The sequence below is a fragment of the Pollicipes pollicipes genome, unplaced genomic scaffold (assembly GCF_011947565.3).
Source record: "Pollicipes pollicipes isolate AB1234 unplaced genomic scaffold, Ppol_2.1 Scaffold_4881;HRSCAF=5763_pilon_pilon_pilon, whole genome shotgun sequence".
NCBI classification, from domain to species: Eukaryota; Metazoa; Arthropoda; class Thecostraca; order Pollicipedomorpha; family Pollicipedidae; genus Pollicipes; species Pollicipes pollicipes.
The window spans coordinates 9,513,276-9,537,513 of NW_023596576.1; the positions used below are offsets into that span (position 1 = coordinate 9,513,276).

At 51.3% G+C, this 24,238-nt stretch overlaps 5 non-coding genes across 5 annotated transcripts; all 5 read right to left on the minus strand.

Annotated features, from left to right (window-relative positions):
* Positions 1-4,109: 4,109 nt before the first annotated feature.
* Positions 4,110-4,181, minus strand: TRNAH-GUG (transfer RNA histidin (anticodon GUG)). The gene has a single exon. It is a non-coding gene; the product is annotated as a tRNA-His (tRNA).
* Positions 4,182-9,870: 5,689 nt separating this feature from the next.
* Positions 9,871-9,942, minus strand: TRNAH-GUG (transfer RNA histidin (anticodon GUG)). The gene has a single exon. It is a non-coding gene; the product is annotated as a tRNA-His (tRNA).
* Positions 9,943-13,111: 3,169 nt separating this feature from the next.
* TRNAH-GUG (transfer RNA histidin (anticodon GUG)) lies at positions 13,112-13,183 on the minus strand. The gene has a single exon. It is a non-coding gene; the product is annotated as a tRNA-His (tRNA).
* Positions 13,184-18,769: 5,586 nt separating this feature from the next.
* Positions 18,770-18,841, minus strand: TRNAH-GUG (transfer RNA histidin (anticodon GUG)). The gene has a single exon. It is a non-coding gene; the product is annotated as a tRNA-His (tRNA).
* A 1,930-nt stretch (positions 18,842-20,771) lies between these two features.
* On the minus strand, positions 20,772-20,843 carry TRNAH-GUG (transfer RNA histidin (anticodon GUG)). Its single transcript has one exon. It is a non-coding gene; the product is annotated as a tRNA-His (tRNA).
* Positions 20,844-24,238: the final 3,395 nt, after the last annotated feature.

Genomic DNA, 24,238 nt, shown 5'->3' on the forward strand with positions numbered 1-24,238 from the left:
AATCGTCACGCCTGTCGCGTGGACCTTGGCATGCCTCCCGGCGTCGCAGGGAATCGTCACGCCTGTCGCGTGGACCTCGGCATACCTCCCGGTGTCGCAGGGAATCGTCACGCCTGTCGCGTGGACCTCGGCATACCTCCCGGTGTCGCAGGGAATCGTCACGCCTGTCGCGTGGACCTCGGCATACCTACCGGTGTCGCAGGGAATCGTCACGCCTGTCGCGCGGACCTCGGCATACCTACCGGTGTCGCAGGGAATCGTCACGCCTGTCGCGTGGACCTCGGCATACCTCCCGGTGTCGCAGGGAATCGTCACGCCTGTCGCGTGGACCTCGGCATACCTACCGGTGTCGCAGGGAATCGTCACGCCTGTCGCGCGGACCTCGGCGTACCTACCGGTGTCGCAGGGAATCGTCACGCCTGTCGCGTGGACCTCGGCATACCTACCGGTGTCGCAGGGAATCGTCACGCCTGTCGCGCGGACCTCGGCATACCTCCCGGCGTCGCGGGGAATCGCCGCGCCTGTCGCATGGCAGCATAACCCAACCGTCATGGCAACGGCCTGCTGCAGTGCCACGACCATGATCATTCAAGATCTCTGCAGTGTAAAGAAGAGGCTAGCACGGGTGAGACCTCCTCCACCCATTCCACCCACTACCCACGGGCTGTGGAGCGGTGCCCATAGCCTCCCGCTACTCGCCCCTTGTCAGTTGTGCACTGGCTTGACCTACTCGTGTGCCTTTTACCTCACCTTATTTCTTGATTATGAGAAAATTTCAGGGAAATTTAGGCCCAAACTTAGTCTTTTACGTCGATAGCTGTAAAAATAGTGTGAAAGAAGCTAACTTCATTTCGCAAATGTCTTACCCATTCCTGTACCCAGATGTGATTTACCCGTAACTGCGCACCCGTAATTTCCCCAAAGACTGTACACAGCCCAACCCGTTACCCATTCGATATGGATACCATGGGCTTGCCCGACCCGAGCATTCATTTACTACAACATCCGGACTTACCCTTGGTGATGACAAGGAACCACTTAAATACACTGGCTCTCCAGCACACCAGATCCTTGCGTTATTGTAATCCTATCGTTGATGACACGGTGGCCCTTTAGGACTCAGCAGGACTCCCTCCTTTAAGTCGGAGCAGAGGCTTCCCGTTGTATGTATAGCTGCTTGAACTGGGTGGTTAACTCTCTACTGTTCAGGATTTGGGCCTTCTTGCTATCAAGACACGGGCCTCCCGCCGTATCTTGGTTCTTTAACACCTAAGATATTTCTGTTGTTGTGGTCTTGGGCGACATATTCATTCTTTACCATACGAAACTCTTTCACTTCGCCTTTGTTCCCCTGCCATCTTTTCTGAAGTTTCACAATCACAGAGAAGACCCAAGCGAGGCGATTGTGGGACCACAGCATAGTATGGACGTTCCTGCGTGGACGGCACCACTTGAACGGCTGGGTCTCGGGGCCCTCCCATCTTCGCAGGGTGTGTATGGACCATGACCACGTGTTGTGCACATATTACCGGAACGTTTAGGATGCCCATACATTTACCTTGCCAGCCATTCAATTGTAAACAAATGCTGGTAATGCTAAGCTGCATCAGTGAGATACGGCACCCCTACTCGGACGCTGCTAGATACAGCACTCCGGTGAACCATGGCATCGCTGAGTGTTCCAGGTCAGAGCCAGGGTATCTGGAGCAGAGTCAAGGCAGGCACATTGCCAGGGAGCAGGGGACACGCCCCAACTCCCAAGGCTAAGTGGGGTGCACCGCATACCGAAATATTTCGCAGGAGTTCAGCGCAAATTCCCAGGGTTCGGACATAACTTAACGTCTCTTCTCACCCTCCCCACCCCACCTGAACAAGATTCTGACCACATGTCTGGCCCATCTGGCCCAGGACAAAGCAATCAAGGATGTGAATCCAACTTATCAGCGATTTCAAAGCCAGACAGGCAGTTATCCACGTATTTGAACCTAGAAGCACGAGCTCCAGAAGCTTGCGGAACTCTAAATGTATGTAGCCCCTCTTCGCATTACCTGCTTATTCGCCCTTGCGTGTCTGGATACAGGTGTAGCAAGGATGGGAACTCAGACTCCAAGGAAACATCACCGCGACACCACATTCCCGCGCTGTCCGGGATCCAGGAACACCGCGAGATCTTTGAGTAAGCCATGCCAGTTGGCGACAGCCCTCCCCACAGCGACGTTGCGCTTGGACACCCCCATCGGCTCTGTCCGGTCAGCTTGGCGCCGTGCTCCGTCACCGAGTCCCAGCTCCGACCGCAGAAAAGGACGGCCGCCGCGTGCGAGGCCGCGTGACGGTCTGCCTAATTGATGTGACGGCGAGCGGCGGCCGGCCAAAGTCGGGCCGCGGGCGGCGAGCGGCGAATTGGGCCGGTTTCCCGTCGTGCAAGATTGATTGGCCGGGGCGCGACGGACGGCTCGGCCCGCACAGGCGGCGGCGCACTCGGCTGCAGACCCCGCCCGCGGTCAGGTCAGGGGGACGTGCACGTCAGCAGGCGGCAGGCACTCGGCTGCAGGTCCTCCCTGCAGTCAGGTCGGGGGACGTGCACGTCAGCAGGCGGCGAGCACTCGGCTGCAGGTCCTCCCTGCAGTCAGGTCGGGGGACGTGCACGTCAGCAGGCGATGAGCACTGCACGCCGTTCCTTCAGTCAGATCAGGGGACGTGGGCGCCGTCTCCGCAGTCAGATCAGGGGGGCAGCACGTCAGCAGGCGGCGAGTGGAGATGCGGTGTCGGCGCTGCGCCATCGAGACGTTAATGCCAGGACGGCGAGCGAGAAGTTATTGTCAGCAGGTCATTACCGCGAGGAAGTCCAACTGAGTCGTACTTAAACTTTTGATAGGGGGAACAAACTCTGGCTTAAAGTTGCCTCAGCCCCTTACCCCCCCCCCCCCCCCTCCTGCCACCCCGTTCCTACACCCCTGGTCCCTCCCTAGTAATTTTTATGTTTTTTCTGTTATTTGTCTGCGGGAAGGTCTCAGGGTCAAATGGGTACACTGCTGAAGCCTTCTTGCTCATCAGCAAGGCCCGCAGAAAGCCCGGCGCAGTTTTCCCGCCCGTTCCTCGTGGGCCTGCGTGCAAATCGTGCGTCCTGAGCCAAGCACCATACAAAAATGCGCATCTTTTGAATGGATGAATACCTGGGATCAAATCTCGCGCTAAGCAGTGCTTGTCGTGACCCCTACCATCCGATCATGAAATTATAGGTCATGGCGGCGAAATTTGAACGTGCCTTAATGTCCGGCACGGTCCATCCTGCCCCGGACTTTGCCTGACCCTAAGCGGGTCGACGCCACTGGCCGCAGGTCATATCTATGGGCAACTAGCGAGCACCCAGTCGGTTGAAGCAAAGTGAAGCCATCCTTTCATTTTAACTCTCCGACCCGCCCGTAAGCCTAATCCAAGCTCGCGTCTTCTTGACATGCTGTACTGCTTCTCAGTCTGTGGCGGGGCCGCCGCATGTCATCTCGGCCGAGTATAGAGCTGCTGAACTTCGAGGCCCGGGTCATCTCGAGGGCGCAGGATCGAGGTCGCGTCTCACCGGTCCTGCAGACTCTGATCCGCGCGGCGTGGCGGTCGCTCGTCGCGACTGCACTCACGTTTTCAGGGCCCCGTGTGACCACTGCACCCTGGTAACAGCTTCTTTCGAAGCGAAATTCAAGTACGCATTTCACGCCACTCCTCAGCTTCCAAGGTGGTTCAAGTCTTACTGCAGATGACACATTAGCGGTTCAGCACATGCTGCAGATGATGCTTCAGCAAATAAATAATTGGGCTGCGATTGGGCTCGCAGTTTGGGGCATGTATAAGTCATGCCATTTCAGCGTGAGCAATGTCGAGCGTCCTTCATATCATCATTGCCGCTTGGCAGTGTGTATTCAAGAGTATTAAACTCTTCAGCATGTTGACTTTTGTTGGCGCCATCCTTAATCTTAATCCAATCCTCGTCAACCAGAAGCAGGTTTCATCTCCTTCATTAAGGACGTGGAGAATGGACGGCGGGCTGTCCGCTCTGCCACCAGCATCTATCGCTCGGCCTTATTGCCCGTCACCCACAACACTTCAAAAGTTGGAGCTGCCGTGACCCGGATTCGAACCGGGGTTACTGCGGCCACAACGCAGGGTCCTAACCGCTAGACTATCACGGCTCATCAGCGTGTCGAAGCAGAATTAATTCGCGCACGGCATAGTGACCTCGAAAGCGTCGCGGCCATATCGTTCAAGTCTCCACACGCCGGTCGCGCCATTAGCCAGTGGGGACAAGTGACGTCATTATCTATTCTAGACAAGGTGGCCGCATTTACGGAGCCGCGAAACGTCGCAGTCGACGCTCACTGCCCGACCATCACCGTGACGTCACGCCGGCCCGGCTGTCCATGGCTACGTGGAGACACCGAACAATCCGCAGCTATGGGGAGCGAGACTGCGCCCGCGAGACCTGGGAGCGCTGCCGTACCAGAGAGGCGCGCCGCGTGCACCAGTGGTGACGTAACAGAAAGGACTGATCACCCTCGCGACGCTCCTACCTGTGCAGCGGTCTGCTGACAGGGCGGCGAGCTTTCTGGAGCCGCCTCAAGTCATTCGGACTGCAGCCAGCGAGAGGGTGTGACACACCCGATCACGACATGGGCACTCGGGCGGACGCACTCAATGCCCACTTCACTACCGTTGGCCCCCGCATCGCTGCGCAGGCAGCAGTGGTGCGTAGTCATGCGGGTGCGTCCCCGGTTGGCCCGCACCCGTACCTGTCTGTGCCTCGGCGTTCTCCCTGCATCCCGCCACTCTGCCGGAGCTTTCTGCAGCCATCAGGAAGATGAGCGTGTCGAGGGCTTCGGTGTTGATGGGGTACCACTCCATGAAGAGTAGAAGTGTTTCCCTGTAATCGGCGCTCAAGTCCTGCATTTGATCAACTTTTCTGTCACATTACGCACTTTTCCGATCGTCTGAAAGATCGCGTGCGTCAACCACATGTTCAGGTTGGGCGATCGATCAGACCTGAACAACTTCCGCCCCATTTATATTCTCTCTGTACTGTCAAAAATTACCGAGGTCATCTGCTCACAGTTCACCTCTTGCCTTCCTGGCAGCCACGTGCTGACGCCATCGCAATATGATCAGCGCCCACGTCACTTGACGGAGGACGCCCTGTTCCACGCTGTCGAGTGGCTGACAAGAGCTGTCGATAACGGCCATGTCGCGTCGATAACGACGATTAACCTTAGCAAAGCCTTTCACAGCGTTGATCACGGCGTCCTCCTCATCAAGCTGGAATGGTGCGGGTGTCCTCAAAATGGTTTCGGGACTCCCTGGGCGGTTGGAAGTAGGCGGTTAGTGGTGGCTCGTTTACTTTATCTCTATCTCACGGGGTGGCCCAGGGATCTCTTGCTGGCCCAATCCTGTTCCTCATCTTTACTAACAATCTATCCAGCTTCCTATCCCACGGCCGCCCACTATCCTACGCCCATGACACCCAACTCCTTGACTTCGTTACCCCCGATGTCGTAGGCCTGTCCAACCTGAAAGTACGTGTCGAGCAGTCCATTCAGTGGGTTCAAAACTGGGTTGCGTCAAATGGCCTTAAAATGAGCCAAAAAAGACAGATTTCATGCTGATCGGTGTCAGACCCTCCATCACAAAGACCAGCAACTTCCAGATTACAATCTCCGGCACAAACATTCATCCATCATGTTCGGCGTAGGTACTAGGTACACTCCTCGACTACCACCTCACATGGGAGCCCCACACCTCTCTCGTTCGTCGCTATAATGCGATCCTCGTATCCCTGTTCAAACTCCAACACCACTTCACTCGTGAGGTCTTGAAACACCTTGTTCCAATCCACGTCTTCCGCCAAATCCTTTACTGCCTGTCCATCTGTGGCGGAGCGGCCGAGTGTCAGCTAGGTAGGGTGCAAATGGTGATGCGGTTCGCAGCCAGGCTAGTGAGTGGTGTCCGCCGTGGCGATCACATTTCGTCCGTTCTGGAGACGCTCGGCTGGCGTAGCGTCGCGGATCTTGTGCACCACCGGGATTGCCTGAATGTTTACAGGACACTGCACGTCCCCGAATCTCCCAGTGCACTGTGTGCGTGTGCTCCATTTGTAACGCACGCCGAGTCTTCCCAACGCCAAACTCGGGCTGTTTCGGGCGGTGTCGGCTCGCCACATCTGCCACGCATCCGACTAGGCAGCACCCAGCGGCACTTTCCGTACCGCGCCGCCGCCGCGTGGAACGGCTACCTGTGGCGGCCGTCCGTGCTCCATGCATCCTTGACGTTTTAAATCGCCGACTCATTGAATGAAACTGAAAAAAATCTATGCGTATGTGTGTTTTTATGTACTGTGTGGGTTCTTTTTCTGGTACGGCTAGGCGCAGAGCAACGACCACGTGGACGCGCCTTGAATAGAGTAACTGTAACTGTAAAATAACCTTTCGGCCAAGCGGGCCCGACGGCCGTTTTTGGTTTCACTGAATTGTTTTGGCGCGTACAGTTGGCACCCTATGAACAAAATTGGCAACATCAAGTTGATTTCAGGATCATTGCAAACATCTTTGTTTTGTGACTCTTTTTGTAGTGAATATTTTAAGAACTCCAGTAACACCTGATGCATCTGAGTATTACCTGAGTAAGTATATATCTCGCTTAAAACGACCACCTTTCATTGGTGTCTGCTAAAGTACCGAAATGTAGATGAAGCTAGCTGCATTTTATTCCTTCAAAACAAAGGCTAAAACTTTGCATCTCTGTGGGGACCTGTTCTCCATGATGAGCTTGCCCTCCGCCCTCGATGTTGGGCTGGATCCTTGTAACATTGGGCTGAGGTCCCGCAATATTGGGCTGGGCCCCCACGATATGGAACCTGGTCCCCAATTTGTTATCTGTTCTTTGAAGTAAAGATAACGTAATCTTTTTTAAAACTTTGGCATCATGGAAATTCGTTTCAAATTCAGGTTTATAACCGCATATGTCCCTAAGACATGAGAAACATATGTACTGACAAATTCGTTTCGGCGAGCTCTTATACTGTGCAAATGAAATGAGGCGCAAATACATCGTGGAGACAACTGTGAATGGAGATGAAATTCAAGCACGACGCTGCAGTTGGCCTCGCACTGCGCGGATCATTGGGGTCGAGCCATGAATGCCCCATAACTACAGTGCAAACGCCCCCGCCCCCTCACACCACCCCTTCCTCCAAAAAACGCTTTAGTGTTTTAGGCGTAATTCTAGGGATAGTTGCAGGCTTTCGCCAGGGGCAGGATCAGTCTTCACTGTGTTGCTCCCTGGAACTTGCTCCCCTCATGTTAAAATTTCCCCTGATTTCGGTCACTTCATTTTCAATCCGTCATATTCTAATCGGGAAGCTTTCGTCATGCGCGCATCGCGGAAGGCTAGCCACAGGTACAGGTAGGTATGTATGCACACGATGTAATTTCATCTTTTTCCAGATTCTGATCAACTTAAGTACGCCAAATTAAGTACAACAACACCAGAAGGGCGCTGCATTTTTTAGGTCGTTGGCCTTTCAGCAAATTGCTGCATATCTCTAGGACTTTACAACGGTACCGAGACTGTATGGTGACGGCTGCCTATCACCCAGTCAGGAAGGGCGGCACGGCGAGCAATCGAACCGCACAGTTAGTGATTAAACGAAATGAAGGATTTTGGTGCCGCTTGGCCGAATGGCGAGGATCAAGCCAATCAGAAATTGGTCAAGATGATAGGCACAAAAACTCCTCTTGAAAATTAAAGTAATTATTTTTTGAAAGAAAGGTTTTTGTTTGTTGTCCCTTAAAAATGAAGGTTTGGGACCCTTTGTTGTGCCTCCTGCCACTGGGTGCCTCTTTAAAACAAAGGCCATGGTGCCCGAAATGATAGTCTTGGTGCTCTTTTCCGAATGAGCCAAACCAGAATTTCGTCAGATAGGCACGGCACTGATAATGCATATGAAGATTAGGGACCTTTTGCGATGGTCCTAGAAGTTGGTGCCTCTTTGAAGTAAAGGCTATGTGGTTCCGAAACAAAGGTTTTGTGTCTCCTCACCATGACATTTTGGTACCACGAACGGACATCAAAACTTCATGCGTGGTCCAAGTGAGTGGATGGTATGGCCCATCCCCCTCTTCTCTGGATCCACCTCTGTCCGCAAAACATTGTCCGATTATAAGCAGATAAATGGAATAAGAAGACTTCGAAACTCCTGGAGCACCGCCATCACACCATTTAATTCAGTAAGCTCTCTAGTCCCATTGGTTGATACTTCCGAGAAGAATTCAAAAGCCGGTACTCGAAATCGTTGCTTTCAGCCGTTTATATTTCTGAATAATGCATATTTTCTAGTCATTTCATAGTCAACTCAGCCGTTTACATTTCTGAATAATACATATTTTCTAGTCATTTCATAGTCACACTCCGAAGCTAGTCATTTGGCTGTTATGGGCGCAAAATGACCGCAGTAGTCGGCGCGCCCTAAAACTCCAATCAACAACAACAAATCGTTGCTTTCCTAAAGCCCCCTGGAATGACCTCGAAACGGCATCATTTGTGGGCACGCATTTTCCTTTCTCTTTTACAATAAGCCCAAATTATGGCCAGAATAAGATGGGCGATATCCGTGAAGAAATGCGATTGGGTAATACTTGGGTAATAGTTGGATGGGTAAAGTCATGACTTACGCCCTCCTATGAAAAGACATAGTTCCACCCCTGTTTGAAAGCAACCATCTCTGACAAAAACATTTCATTTTTTCAGTATCTTTAAAAGGAAACTTTGTGAGTTGAGATGATATCTGGAAGGAAAATTTGCAAGACGTTTAGTCATGGGATCGTATTCAGAGGAGGGCAAGAATGGCACTTGTCTCCGTTGATCAAGCTTTTGCACGCATCATTATGCATGTGAATACACGTCGTCGGTAAATAACGAAGTGGACGTGGAAAAGCAATTGGAATAAAAACACACAATGCAAATAATTTTGCGTGCCCACGGAGCGCTGAAACAACGCTTTCCTTTCAATCTTTCATTTGAGCCCCAGTGACACTGTGACGTTGTGACATAGTGCCAGTTCATAGACCGTGCCTTTGACGGACGAAAGAAAGCATTTGCTACGAAAGCCGCCGAGAGGGTTCGTGAATTTGGTAGCGGGTTAAGTCTAAAATGTTGCAACCGTTCTTAACGCCGTTCTGAGCTGACACCGCCGAGACCAACTTCGACAAAGCATGTAGATGGCTTCATGGGGCGACATGTTTATGCTCCGACAGCGAGTAGAAAATGGTTGAGCAGGTTTGCGCCTTTTCACACGAACCTCACCTGCCAATCAAAACTCGTCTTGTGAAATGGAATTTCTGCTTTCGAGCCTAATGAATGGAAGTGATGGGAAGCAGCTGCCCATTGTCTAGTTGACGTGAAGATGTCACATTATATGGCGCATGATTTTTGTTCACAGCCTCAGTTGCTATAGTTGTTACTGGTTTCGCACGACATCATTTTAAAGCTCTTTTTGTTTTTTAAAACGAGAAACAATTTTGTTCTGTTTCTCGTGGTTCATTCTCATATATCCCAGTACTATTATATTTCCGTATTTGTATTTCATGTTCGGGCAATACTCTAGAGGTTGTGGCAATAAATACCACCAAACCGTCCATAACGTTTACTTTCTATCCCACCAATTGAAATTGTGACCCAATTGTGCAGAAACCTGTCCAGATTATAAAGCCTGACCCAACTATGCAATCAGAACCAGTTTCTTCCCGCTAGAGACAGCGGACTGCCTGCCCCACCATTGGTATCCATCGTTAGGCCCCATTAACACGTCGCCCACAACACTTCAAAACTTGGAGCTGCCGTGACCCGGATTCGAACCGGGGTTACTGCGGCCACAACGCAGGGTCCTAACCACTAGACTATCACGGCCTACATTTATGCTGAAACAGAGCTAATTCGCGCATAACATAGTGACCTCGAATTCGTTAATTAAATCGCTTAACTAACGTAACTATAGCTATGTTATGCTATGGCTATGGCTATGCTATGGCTATGACTATGTTATGGCTATGGCTATGTTATGTATGGCTATGTATGGCTATGGCAGACTCAAGTAACTAAGAATGGCTACACCAGTCACAGCTCCCGACCCCCGCCGCACCATTAGCCGGTGAGAACGAGTGACTAGAGCTTCATTGGTTCACGTCAGATATGTTGTCGTTAAGCGATTCCCCGTCCGCTTGTACACGTGGGTTGGAGTAGTTTCGAATGTAATGGTATAATATATCTATGAGTACCCCCATTAGCGACATTCATCATTGCCAATTGACTTGAGTGCGTTTGAACTGATCACTGCAAGCATCAGTGTTATGCGAATCTTTACATTGATTGGTTGAGGGCTTTCAGTTAAACTGATAGATGATAGGCGTATGTCTTGCTTTTAAAACATTGATGTAGCCAGGAGTTTTCCTAGGAGTAGGTGAAACCGGGTCAGAGTGGCCCCTTTCAGATGAACTGTCCGAATCTGGTATCTATAGGGACCCTGTTTTTTATTATTTGGAGGATCGCTTTAGGCCATAATGCCGCATATGCTAAACCATAGAGCGCGTTCGGTCAAGAGAAAATTATTCAATGACTAAGTATCTCTTCGATAATCATTCGCGCAGATGCTTCATTTTTACTGGGCCGGTCCGGAAATTATCCCCTAGATTAGTCTCCCATGCGCCATTCACCTCACCGCCAACGGTCATAGCTATGCATAGCGAAAACAGATTCTCCGCATTGACCACGCTCTGAAAATTCTCCGCGACTCTCCCTTGCTACGGAAAATTATCTGGAATAATTTTCAATGACAGCAATGCCGAACGCCATTCCGGAAAATTTTCCAACATTCCGGATAATTTTCCGAGATTATCTGCCGGCCGAACGCGCCCATGATCTAACTTCCGTTCAGGCAACGCACGTCACCTTTGATTCATTTTCCTGGACGAAGCTCACGGATTACACAGAGAACACAGCTGAGGAAGGAAACCTGATGGAATGGTGACAGTTGAAGCAAACTATACCAACTTGTCCATCAAATGCAATCTAAATATGCGCGTTCAAATTTACCTGTTGTCTGCAATGATTCGTCACTCGTGGACGTTTCCAGTTAGATACTTCTTTCGTAAGATGAGTTCAATAATCTGGCTGATATTGAGCGGTCAGTATAAGCGTGCTCTTGGCATACCGCAGGGCTCATTAAACACTTCATTCGTGTTTCTTGAGCAGCGTTATTGTGCACCGCGAATTTATTCTGTCAAAACAAGTCTGTTCCCACCCATAACCAACAGAGGGTCTTGTTGTCAAATATAGCTTGCAGACCTGGACTAAAATCTGGGCCCTAGATTTTCGACCTTCCAGGATCACAAATCTATTCTAGCATCCTGCCCAAAGATCTTCTGGAATTTAGGCTCCATTAATACATTGTGCTGAAGAATCTTCCAGGGTCTCGGATGCTTTCTGGAATGTTGCCGAAGATCCTTTAAGAGCCAGAACAGTTTCCTAATGTTGTCGAATGATCATCCAGGGACTGGATGTTTTCTTGGGGCTTTGGGACAGGTCTGGTCTAAGTGGTGAAGTTTAGGGACATACAATGTGAGGCTAGTGAACGCTTCATATTGACGTGGGCTAGTCTCCGCAGTGACACTAGGGCCTAGGCTAGTGACGTGAGCGCCGTCTCCGCAGTCAGATCAGGGGGGCGGCACGTCAGCAGGCGGCGAGTGGAGATGCGGTGTCGGCGCTGCGCCATCGAGACGTTAATGCGAGGACGGCGAGCGAGAAGTTATTGTCAGCAGGTCATTATCGTGAGGAAGTCCAACTTAGCCATACTTACACTTTTGATAGGGGGAACAAACTCTGGCTTAAAGTTGGCTCAGCCCCCTACACCCCCCCCCCCCCTTGCCACCCCGTTTTCACACCCCTGGCCGCTCCCTAGTAATTTTTTGATGTTTTTTCTGTTAGTTGTCTAGGGGAAGGTCTCAGGGTCAAATGGGTACACTGCTGAACCCTTCTTACTTATCAGCAAGGCCCGCAGAAAGCACGGCGGAGTTTTTCTTCCCGTTCCTCGTGGGTCTGCTTGCAAATCGTGCCTCCTGAGTCGAGCGTCATACAAAAGTAAGCATCTTTTGGATGAATGAATATCTGGGATCAATTTTCGCGCTAATCAGCGCTTGTCGTGACCCCTACCATCCGATCATGAAATTATAGGTCATGGCGGCGAAATTTGAACGTGCCTTAATGTCCGGCACGGTCCATCCTGCCCCGGGCTTCGCCTGACCCTGAGCCACTGGCCGCATGGCATATCTATTAGGGGCAACTAGCGAGCACCCAGTCACATCAAGCAAAATGAAGCCATCCTTTCATTTGAACTCTCCAACCTGCCCGCAAGCCTAATCCAAGCTCGCGTCTTCTTGACAAGCTGTACCGCTTCTCAGTCTGTGGCGGGGCCGCTGCATGTCATCTCGGCCGAGCACAGAGCTGCTGAACTTCGAGGCCAGGTCGTCTCGAGGGCGCAGGATCGAGGTCGCGTCTCACCGGTCCTGCAGACTCTGATCCGCGCGGCGTGGCGGTCGCTCGTCGCGGCTGCACTGACGTTTTCACGGCTACGTGTGACCACTGCACCCTGGTAACAGCTTCTTTCGAAGCGAAATTCAAGTACGCATTTCACGCCTCTCCGCAGCTTCCAAGGGGGTTCAGGTGTTACTGCAGATAACACATCAGCAGTCCAGTACCTGCTGCACCTGACGCTTCAGCAAATAGATAATTGGGCTTGCAGTTTGGGGCAGTATAAGTATACAAGCCATGTCGTTTCAGCGTAAATAATATCAAACACCCTTCACATCAGCATTGGCGTTTGGCAGTGTGTATTCAAGAATATTAAGCTCATCAGCATGTTTTTGGCGTCATCCTTAATCTTAATTCAGTCGCTGTCAACCAGGAGCAGGTTTTATCTCCTTGTTAAGAACGCGGAGAATGGACGGCGGGCTGTCCGCTCTGCCACCAGCATCTATCGCTCGGCCTTATTGCCCGTCACCCACAACACTTCAAAACTCGGAGCTGCCGTGACCCGGATTCGAACCGGGGTTACTGCGGCCACAACGCAGGGTCCTAACCGCTAGACTATCACGGCTCATCAGCGTGTCGAAGCAGAATTAATTCGCGCACGGCATAGTGACCTCGAAAGCGTCGCGGCCACATCGTTCACGTCTCCACACGCCGGTCGCGCCATTAGCCGGTGGGGACGAGTGACGTCATTATCTATTCTTATTTATTCATAGACAAGGTGGCCACATTTACGGAAGCGCGAAACGTCGCAGTCGACGCTCACTGCCCGACCATCACGGTGACGTCACGCCGGGCCGGCTGTCCATGGCTGCGTGGAGACAACGAACAATCCGCAGCTATGGGGAGCGAGACTGCGCCCGCGAGACCTGGGAGTGCTGCCGTACCAGAGAGACGCGCGCCGCGTGTACCAGTGGTGACGTAACAGAAAGGACTGATCACCCTCGCGACACTCCTACCTGTGCAGCGGTCTGCTGACAGGGCGGCGAGCTTTCTGGAGCCGCCTCAAGTCATTCGGACTGTAGCCAGCGAGAGAGTGTGACACACCCGATTACGACATGGGCACCCGGGCGGACGCACTCAATGCCCACTTCGCTGTCGTTGGTCCCCGCATCGCTGCGCAGGCAGCGGTGGTGCGTAGTCATGCAGGTGCGTCCCCGGTTGGCCCGCACCCGTACCTGTCTGTGCCTCGGCGTTCTCCCTGCATCCCGCCACTCTGCCGGAGCTTTCTGCAGCCATCAGGAAGATGAGCGTGTCGAGGGCTTCGGTGTTGATGGCGTGCCACTCCATGCAGAGTAGAAGTGTTTCCCTGTAATCGGCGCTCAAGTCCTGCATTTGATCAACTTTTCTGTCACATTACGCACTTTTCCGATCGTCTGAAAGATCGCGTGCGTCAACCACATGTTCAGGTTGGGCGATCGATCAGACCTGAACAACTTCCGCCCCATTTATATTCTCTCTGTACTGTCAAAAATTACCGAGGTCATCTGCTCACAGTTCACCTCTTGCCTTCCTGGCAGCCACGTGCTGACGCCATCACAATATGATCAGCGTCCACGTCACTTGACGGAGGACGCCCTGATCCACGCTGTCGAGTGGCTGACAAGAGCTGTCGATAATGGCCATGTCGCGTCGATAACGACGATTAACCTTAGCAAAGCCTTTCACATCGTTGATCACGGCGTCCTCCTCATCAAGCTGGAATGGTGCGGGTGTCCTCAAAATGGTTCCGGGACTACCTGGGCGGTTGGAAGTACGTGGTTAGTGGTGGCTCGTTTATCTTATCTCTATCTCACGGGGTGGCCCAGGGATCTCTTGCTGGCCCAATCATGTTCCTCATCTTTACTAACAATCTATCCAGCTTCCTATCCCACGGCCGCCCACTATCCTACGCCCATGACACCCAACTCCTTGACTTCGTTACCCCCGATGTCGTAGGCCTGTCCAACCTGAAAGTACGTGTCGAGCAGTCCATTCAGTACGTTCAAAACTGGGTTGCGCCAAATGGCCTTAAAATGAGCCCAAAAAGACAGATTTCATGCTGATCGGTGCCAAACCCTCCATCACAAAGACCGGCAACTTCCAGATTACAATCTCCGGCACAAACATTCATCCATCATGTTCAGCGTAGGCACTAGGTACACTCCTCGACTACCACCTCACATGGGAGCCCCACACCTCTCTCGTTCGTCGCTATAATGCGATCCTCGTATCCCTGTTCAAACTCCAACGCCACTTCACTCGTGAGGTCTTGAAACACCTTGTTCCAATCCACGTCTTCCCTCACATCCTCTTCTGCCTGTCATCTGCGGTGGAGCGGCCGGGCGTCAGCTAGGCAGGGTGCAAAGGGTGATGCGCCTCGCAGTCAGGCTAGTAAGTGGTGTCCGCCGTGGCGATCACATTTCGCCCGTTCTGGAGACGCTCGGCTGGCGTAACGTCGCGGATCTTGTGCACCACCGGGACTGCCTGAATGTTTACAGGGCACTGCACGTCCCCAAATTTCCCGGTGCACTGCGCGCTCCATTCGTAACGCACGCCGAGTCTTTCCAGCGCCAAACTCGGGCTGTTTCGGGCGGTGTCGGCTCGCTACATCTGCCACGCGTCCGACTAGGCAGCACCCAGCGGCACTTTCCGTACCGCTCCGCCGCCGCGTGGGTGCCTGTGGCGGCCGTCGGTGTCCCAGGCATCCCTGACGTTTTATATCGCCGACTCATTGCTTGAAACTAGGTATCTAGGCGTATGTGTGTATCCCTGTACTGCGTGTTTGTGTGTTCATTTTCTCGAACGACTAGGCGCGGAACAACGACCACGTGGATGCGCGCTGAATAGAGTAACTGCAACTGTAAAATGACCATTCGGCCAAGCGGCCCGACAGCCCTTTTTGGTCTTATTGAATTGTTTTGGCGAGTGCAATCAGCACCTTATGAACAAAATTGCCAATATGAAGTTGATTTCAGGATCATTGCAAACATTTCTGTTTTGCGACTCTTCGCATTGATTATTTTAAGAAATCCAGTAACATCTGATGCATCTGAGTATTATCTAAGTAAGTATATATCCCACTTAAAACGACCACCTTTCATTGGTGTCTGCTAAAGTACCGAAATGTAGATGAAGCTAGCTGCATTTGATTCCTTCAAAACAAAGGAAAACACTTTGTATCTCTGTGGGGACCTGTTCTCCATATTGAGCTTGCCCTCCGCCCTCGATGTTGGGCTGGTCCTCCGTCACATTGGGCTGAGGTCCCGCAATATTGAACTGGGCTTCCACGATATGGAACCTGGTCCCCAATTCTCTATCAGCTCTTCGAAGCCAAGATAACGTAATCCTTAAAAAACTTTGGCATCATGGATATGCGTTTCAAATTAAAGTTTATAATCGCATATGTCCCTAAGACATGACAAACATATGTACTAAATCATTTGTTTCGGCGAGCTCTTATCCTGCGCTAGTGAAATAAGGCACAAACACATCGTGGAGACAACTGTGAATGGAGATGAAACTCAAGCACGACGATGCCATCGGCCTCGCAGTGCGCGGGGCACTGATTGAGCCATGAATGCCCCATAACTACAGCACAAGCGCCCCCCCCCCCCCTGGTCGAGCCATGAATGCCCCATAACTAAAGCAAAAGCGCCCCCCCCCCCCTTGGTCGAGCCATGAATGGCCCATAACTACAGCACAAGCGCCCAACCCCCCATCCCACCCCCTCCTCCAAAAAACGCTTTAGTGTTTTAGGCGTAATTCTAGGGGTGGTTGCAGGTTTTCGTCAGGGGAGGGACCAGTCTTCACTGTGTTGCTCCCTGGAACTTGCTATCCCCCTCACGAAAAATTTCCCCTGATTTCGGTCACTTCATTTTCAATCCGTCATATTCTAATCGGGAAGCTTTCGTCATCCGCGCATCGCGGAAGGCTAGCCACAGGTACAGGTGGGTATGTATGCACACGATGTAATCTCATCGTTTTTCCAGATACTGATCAACTTAAGTACGCCAAATTAACTACAACAACACCAGAAAGACGCTGTATTTTTCAGGTCGCTGACCTTTCAGCAAATTGCTGTATATCTCTGGGGCTTTATAACGCTACCGAGACTGTATGGTGACGGCTGCCTATCACCCAGTCAGGAAGGGCGGCACGGTGAGCAATCGAACTGCACAGTTAGTGGTTAAACGAAGTGAAGGATTTCAGTGCCACTTGGCCGAATGGCAAAGATCAAGCCAATCAGAAATTTCGTCGAGGCATGAGGCACAAAAACTCTTCTTGAAAATAAAGGTAATTATTTTTTTGGAAGAAAGGTCTTATTTGTTGTCCCTTATAGATGAAGGTTTGGGGCCCTTTGTGGTGCCTCCTGGCATTGGGTGCCTCTTTAAAACAAAGGTCATGGTGCCCGAAATGATAGTCTTTGCGCTCCTTTTCCGAATGGGCCAAACCAGAATTTCGTCAGATAGGCACGGCATTGATATTGCATATGAAGATTAGGGACCTTTTGCGGTTGTCCTGGAAGTTGGTGCCTCTTTGAAATAAAGGCTACGTAGCTCCGAAGCAAAGGTTTTGTGTCTCTCCACCATGACATTTTGGTGCCACGAACGGACATCAAAACTTCATGAGTGGTCCAAGTGAGTGGATGGTATGTCCCATCCCTCTCTTCTCTGGATCCACCTCTGTCCGCAAAACATTGTCCGATTATAAGCAGATAAATGGAATAAGAAGACTTCGACAGTCCTGGAGCACTGCCATCACACCATTTAATTCAGTAAGCTCTCTAGTCCCAATGGTTGATACTTCCGAGAAGAATTCAAAAGGTACTCGAAATCGTTGCTTTCCTAAAGCCCCCTGGAATGGCCTCGAAACGGCATCATTTGTGGGCACGCTTTTTCCTTTCTCTTTTACAATAAGCCCAAATTATGGTCAGAGTGAGATGGGCGATGTCCGTGAAGAAATGCGATTGGGTAATACATGGGTAATAGTTGGATGGGTAAAGTCATGACTTAAACCCCCCTATGAAAAAGACAAAGTTCCACCCCTGTTTGAAAGCAACCATCTCTGACAGAAGCATTTTATCTTTCCAATATCTTTAAAAGGAAACTTTGTGAGTTAAGATCCTATCTGGAAGGAAAATTCGCAAGACGCTTAGTTATGGGGGCGTATTCAAAGGAGGTCAAGAAGGGCACTTGCCTCTGTTGATCAAGCTTTTGCACGCATCATTATGCATGTGAATACACGTTGTCGATAAATAACGAGGTGGACGTGGAAAAGCAAGTGGATTGAAAAATGCAATGCAAAGAATTTTGCGTGCCCACGGGGCGCTAAAACAACCCTTTCCTGTCAATCTCTCATTTGAGCCCCAGTGCCACTGTGACGTGACATAGTGCCAGTTCATAGAACGTGCCTTTGACGGACGAAAGAGAGCATTAGCTACGAAAGTCGCCGAGAGGATTCATGCACTTGGTAGCGGGTTAAGTCTAAAACGTTGCAAACGTTCTTTAACGCCGTTCTGAGCTGACCCGCCGAGACCAACTTCGACAAAGCATGTAGAAGGCTTCATGGGGCGACATGTTTATGCTCCGACAGCGAGTAGAAAATGGTTGAGCAGGTTGGCGCCTTTTCACACGAATCTCACCTGTCAATTAAAACTCGTCTTGTGAAATGGAATTCCTGCTTTTGAGCCTAATGAATGGAAGTGATGGGAAGCAGCTGCCCATTGTCTAGTTGACGTGAAGATGTCACATTATATGGCGCATGATTTTTGTTCACAGCCTCAGTTGCTATAGTTGTTACTGGTTTCGCACGACATCATTTTAAAGCTCTTTTTGTTTTTTAAAACGAGAAACAATTTTGTTCTGTTTCTCGTGGTTCATTCTCATATATCCCAGTACTATTATTTTTCCGTATTTGTATTTGATGTTCGGGCAATACTCTAGAGGTTGTGGCAATAAAGACCTCCAAACCGTCCATAACGTGTTCTTTCTATCCCATCAATTGAAATTGTGACCCAATTGTGCAGAAACCTGTCCAGATTATAAAGCCTGACCCAACTATGCAATCAGAACCAGTTTCTTCCCGCTAGAGACAGCGGACTGCCTGCCCCACCATTGGTATCCATCGTTAGGCCCCATTAACACGTCGCCCACAACACTTCAAAACTTGGAGCTGCCGTGACCCGGATTCGAACCGGGGTTACTGCGGCCACAACGCAGGGTCCTAACCACTAGACTATCACGGCCTACATTTATGCTGAAACAGAGCTAATTCGCGCATAACATAGTGACCTCGAATTCGGGCTCATTAAACACTTCATTCGTGTTTCCTGAGCAGCGTTATTGTGCACCGCGCATTTATTCTGTCAAAGCAAGTCTGTTCCCACCCATAACCAACAGAGGGTCTTGTTGTCAAATATAGCTTGCAGACCTGGAGTAAAATCTGGGCCCTAGATTTTCAACCTTCTAGGATCGCAGATCTATTCTAGCATCCTGCTCGAAGATCTTCTGGAATTTAGGCTCTATTAATACATTGTGCTGAAGAATCTTCCAGGGTCTCGGATGCTCTCTGGAATGTTGCCGAAGATCCTTTAAGAGCCAGAACAGTTTCCTAATGTTGTCGAATGATCATCCGGGGACTGAATGTTTTCTTGGGGCTTTGGGACAGGTCTGGTCTAAGTGGTAAAGTTCAGGGACATACAATGTGAGGCTAGTGAACGCCTCCCATTGACGTGGGCTAGTCTCCGCAGTGACACTAGGGCTAGGCTAGTGACGTGGGCGCCGTCTCCGCAGTCAGACCAGGGGGGCAGCACGTCAGCAGGCGGCGAGTGGAGATGCGGTGTCGGCGCTGCGCCATCGAGACGTTAATGCGAGGACGGCGAGCGAGAAGCTATTGTCAGCAGGTCATTATCGTGAGGACGTCCAACTTAGCCATACTTACACTTTTGATAGGGGGAACAAACTCTGGCTTAAAGTGAGCTCAGCCCCCTACACCCCGCTCCCCTTGCCACCCCGTTTTCACACCCCTGGCCGCTCCCTAGTAATTTTTTGATGTTTTTTCTGTTAGTTGTCTAAGGGAAGGTCTTAGGGTCAAATGGGTACACTGCTGAACCCTTCTTACTTGTCAGCAAGGCCCGCAGAAAGCACGGCGGAGTTTTTCTTCCCGTTCCTCGTGGGTCTGCTTGTAAATCGTGCTTCCTGAGTCGAGCGCCATACAAAAGTAAGCATCTTTTGAATGGATGAATATCTGGGGTCAATTCTCGCGCTAATCAGTGCTTGTCGTGACCCCTACCATCCGATCATGAAATTATAGGTCATGGCGGCGAAATTTGAACGTGCCTTAATGCCCGGCACGGTCCATCCTGCTCCGGGCTTCGCCTGACCCTGAGCCACTGGCCGCATGGCATATCTATTAGGGGCAACTAGCGAGCACCCAGTCACATCAAGCAAAATGAAGTCATCCTTTCATTTGAACTCTCCAACCTGCCCGCAAGCCTAATCCAAGCTCGCGTCTTCTTGACAAGCTGTACCGCTTCTCAGTCAGTGGCGGGGCCGCTGCATGTCATCTCGGCCGAGTACAGAGCTGCTGAACTTCGAGGCCAGGGTCATCTCGAGGGCGCAGGATCGAGGTCGCGTCTCACCGGTCCTGCAGACTCTGATCCGCGCGGCGTGGCGGTCGCTCGTCGCGACTGCACTCACGTTTTCACGGCTACGTGTGACCACTGCACCCTGGTAACAGCTTCTTTCGAAGCGAAATTCAAGTACGCATTTCACGCCACTCCGCAGCTTCCAAGGTGGTTCAAGTCTTACTGCAGATGACACATTAGCGGTTCAGCACATGCTGCAGATGATGCTTCAGCAAATAAATAATTGGGCTGCGATTGGGCTCGCAGCTTGGGGCATGTATAAGTCATGCCATTTCAGCGTGAGCAATGTCAAGCGTCCTTCATATCATCATTGCCGCTTGGCAGTGTGTATTCAAGAGTATTAAACTCTTCAGCATGTTGACTTTTGTTGGCGCCATCCTTAATCTTAATCCAATCCCCGTCAACCAGAAGCAGATTTTACCTCCCTCATTAAGAACGTGGAGAATGGACGGCGGGCGGTCTGCCCTGCCACCAACATCTATCGCTCGGCCTTATTGCCTGTCACCCACATCACTTCAAAACTTGGAGCTGCCGTGACCCGGATTCGAACCGGGGTTACTGCAGCCACAACGCAGGGTCCTAACCACTAGACTATCACGGCTTACTATCACTTCGAAACAGAATTAATTCGCGCACGGCATAGCGACCTCGAACGCGTTGCGACCACACCGTTCTCGTCTCCACACGCCGGTCGCGCCATTAGCCGGTGGGGACAAGTGACGTCATTATCTATTCTTATTTATTCATAGACAAGGTGGCCACATTTACAGAGCCGCGAAACGTCGCAGTCGACGCTCACTGCCCGACCATCACGGTGACGTCACGCCGGGCCGGCTGTCCATGGCTGCGTGGAGACACCGAACAATCCGCAGCTATGGGGAGCGAGACTGCGCCCGCGAGACCTGGGAGCGCTGCCGTACCAGAGAGGTGTGTCGCGTGTACCAGTGGTGACTAACAGAAAGGACTGATCACTCTCGCGCGACCCTCCTACCTGTGCAGCGGTCTGCTGACAGGGCGACGAGCTTTCTGGAGCCGCCTCAAGTCATTCAGACTGCAGCCAACGGGAGGAAGCGACACACCTGACTACGACATGGGCGCCCGGGTGGACGTTCTCAATGCCCACTTCGCTGCCATTGGTCCCCGCATCGCTGCGCAGGCAGCGGTGGTGCGTAGTCATGCGGGTGCGCCACCGGTTGGCCCGCACCCGTACCGTGTCTATGCCTCGGCGTTCTCCCTGCATCCAGTCAGTCTGCCGGAGCTTTCAGCGGCCATCAGGAAGATGAGCGTGTCGAGGGCTTTGGTGTCGATGGCGTACCACTCCATGCAAGGAAAAGGTGTTTTCCTGTAATAGGCGCTCAGGTCCTACATTTTATGAACTTTTCTATCACATCACGCACTCGCCGGTTCGTCTGAAAGATCGCGCGGGTCAACCCGATGTTTAGGTTGGGCGATCGATCAGACGTGAACAACTTTCGCCCCATTTATATTCTCCCTGCACTGTCGAAAATTACCGAAAGGGTCGTCTGCTCGCAGTTAACTTCTTACCTTCTCGGCAGCCACGTGTTGGCGCCATCGCAATATGCTTACCGTCCACGTCACTTGACGGAGGACGCCCTGATCCGCGCTCTCGAGTGGCTGGCAAGGGCTGTCGATAGCGACCACGCCGCGTCGATAACGACGATTGACCTTAGCAAAGCCTTTCGCAACGTTGATCACGGCGCGCTCCTCATCAAGCTCGAATGGTGCGGGGTGTTCTCAAAATGGTTCCGGGACCACCTGGGCGGTGGAAGCAGATGCTTAGTGGTGGCTCGTTTACCTTATCTCTATCTCACGGGGTGGCCCAGGGATCCCTTGCTGGCCCAGTCCTGTTCCTCATCTTTACCAACAACCTATCCAGCTTCCTACCCCACGGTCGCCCACTATCCTACACCGATGACACCCAACTCCTTGACTGCGCTATCCCCGATGTCGTCGGCCTGTCCAACCTGAAAGTACGTGTCGAGGAGTCCATTCAGTACCTTCAAAACTGGGTACAGTCAAATAGCCTTAAAATGAGCCCCAACAAGACAGATTTCATGCTGATCGGCATCAAACCCTCCATCACAAAGACCGGCAACTTCCAGATTACCATCTCCGGCACAAACATTCAGCGTAGGTACTAGGTATACGCCTCGACCACCACCTCACCTGGGAGCCCTACACCTCTCTCGTTCGTCGCAATAATGTAATCCCCGTATCCCTGTTCAAAATCCGACACCACTTCACTCATGAGGTCTTGAAACACCTTGTTCCAATCCACGTCTTCCCTCACATCCTCTTCTGCCTGCCATCTGCGGTGGAGCGGCCGAGCGTCAGCTAGGCAGGGTGCAAAGGGTGGTGCGCCTCGCAGCCAGGCTAGTGAGTGGTGTCCTCCGTGGCGATCACATTTCACCCGTTCTGGAGGCGCTCGGCTGGCGTAGCGTCGCGGATCCTGTGCACCACCAGGACTGCCTGAATGTTTACAGGGCGCTGCACGTTTTCAGATCTCCCAATGCACTGCGTGCTCCTTTAGTAACGCACGCCGAGTCTTCCCAACGCCAAACTCGGGCTGTTTCGGGCGGTGTCGGCTCGCTACATCTGCCACGCGTCCGACTAGGCAGCACCCAGCGACACTTTCCGTACCACGCCGCCGCCGCGTGGAACCGGTTGCCTGTGTCGGCCGTCGCTGCCCCAGGCATCCTTGACGTTTTAAATCGCCGACTCATTAACTGAAACTATGTATCTAGGCGTATGTGTGTATCTCTGTACTGCGTGTGTGTGTTCTTTTTCTTGTACGACTAGGCACAGAACAACGACCACGTGGATGCGCCTTGAATAGTGTAACTGTAACTGTAAAATAACCATTCGGCCAAGCGGGCCCGACAGCCGTTTTTGGTTTCATTTAATTGCTTTGGCAAGCGCAATCAGCACCCTTTGAACAAAATTGCCAGCATGAAGTTGATTTCAGGATCATTGCAAACATTTCTGTTTTGCGACTCTTCGCATTTATTATTTTAAAAAACTCCAGTAATATCTGATGCATCTGAGCATTATCTGAGTAAGTATATATCTCGCATAAAACGACCACTTTTCATTGGTGTCTGCTAAAGTACCGAAATGTAGATGAAGCTAGTTGTATTTGATTCCTTCAAAACAAAGGATAAAACTTTGCATCTCTGTGGGGACCTGTTCTCCATGCTGGACTTGTCCTGCCCCCTCGATGTTGGGCTGGTTCCCCGTAACATTGGGCTGAGGTCCCGCAATATTGGGCTGGACCTCCACAATATGGAACCTGGTCCCCAATTGGTTATCAGTTCTTTGAAGTAAAGATAACTCAACCTTTTTTTAAAACTTTGGCATCATGTAAATGCATTTCAAATTCCCGTTTATAACCGCATATGTCCCTAAGACATGACAAACATATGTACCAAATCATTTGTTTCGGCGGGCACTTATACTGCACTAGTGAAATGAAGCACAAACACATCGTGGAGACAACTGTGAATGGAGATGAAACTCAAGCGCGACGCTGCAATCGGCCTCGCACTGCACAGGTCACTGGTCGAGCAATGAATGCTCCATAACATACAGTGCAAGCGCCCCCCCCCCCACCCCCCCCCCCACCCCCCCCCCTCTCCTCCAAAAAACACTTCAGTGTTTTAGGCGTACTGCTATGGGTGATTGTAGGTTTTCGTCAGTGAAGGTCCAGTCTTCACTGTGTTGCCCCCTGGAACTTGCTATCCCCTCATCTAAGAATTTCCCTTGATTTCGGTCACTTCATTTTCAATCCGTCATATTCTAATCGGGAAGCCTTCGTCATCCGCGCATCGCGGAAGGCTAGCCAGAGGTACAGGTAGGTACGTATGCACACGATGTAATTTCATCTTTTTTCCAGATACTGATCAACTTACGTACGTCAACCTAAGTACAACGACACCAGAAAGGAGCTGCATTTTTCAGGTCGCTGACCTTTCAGTG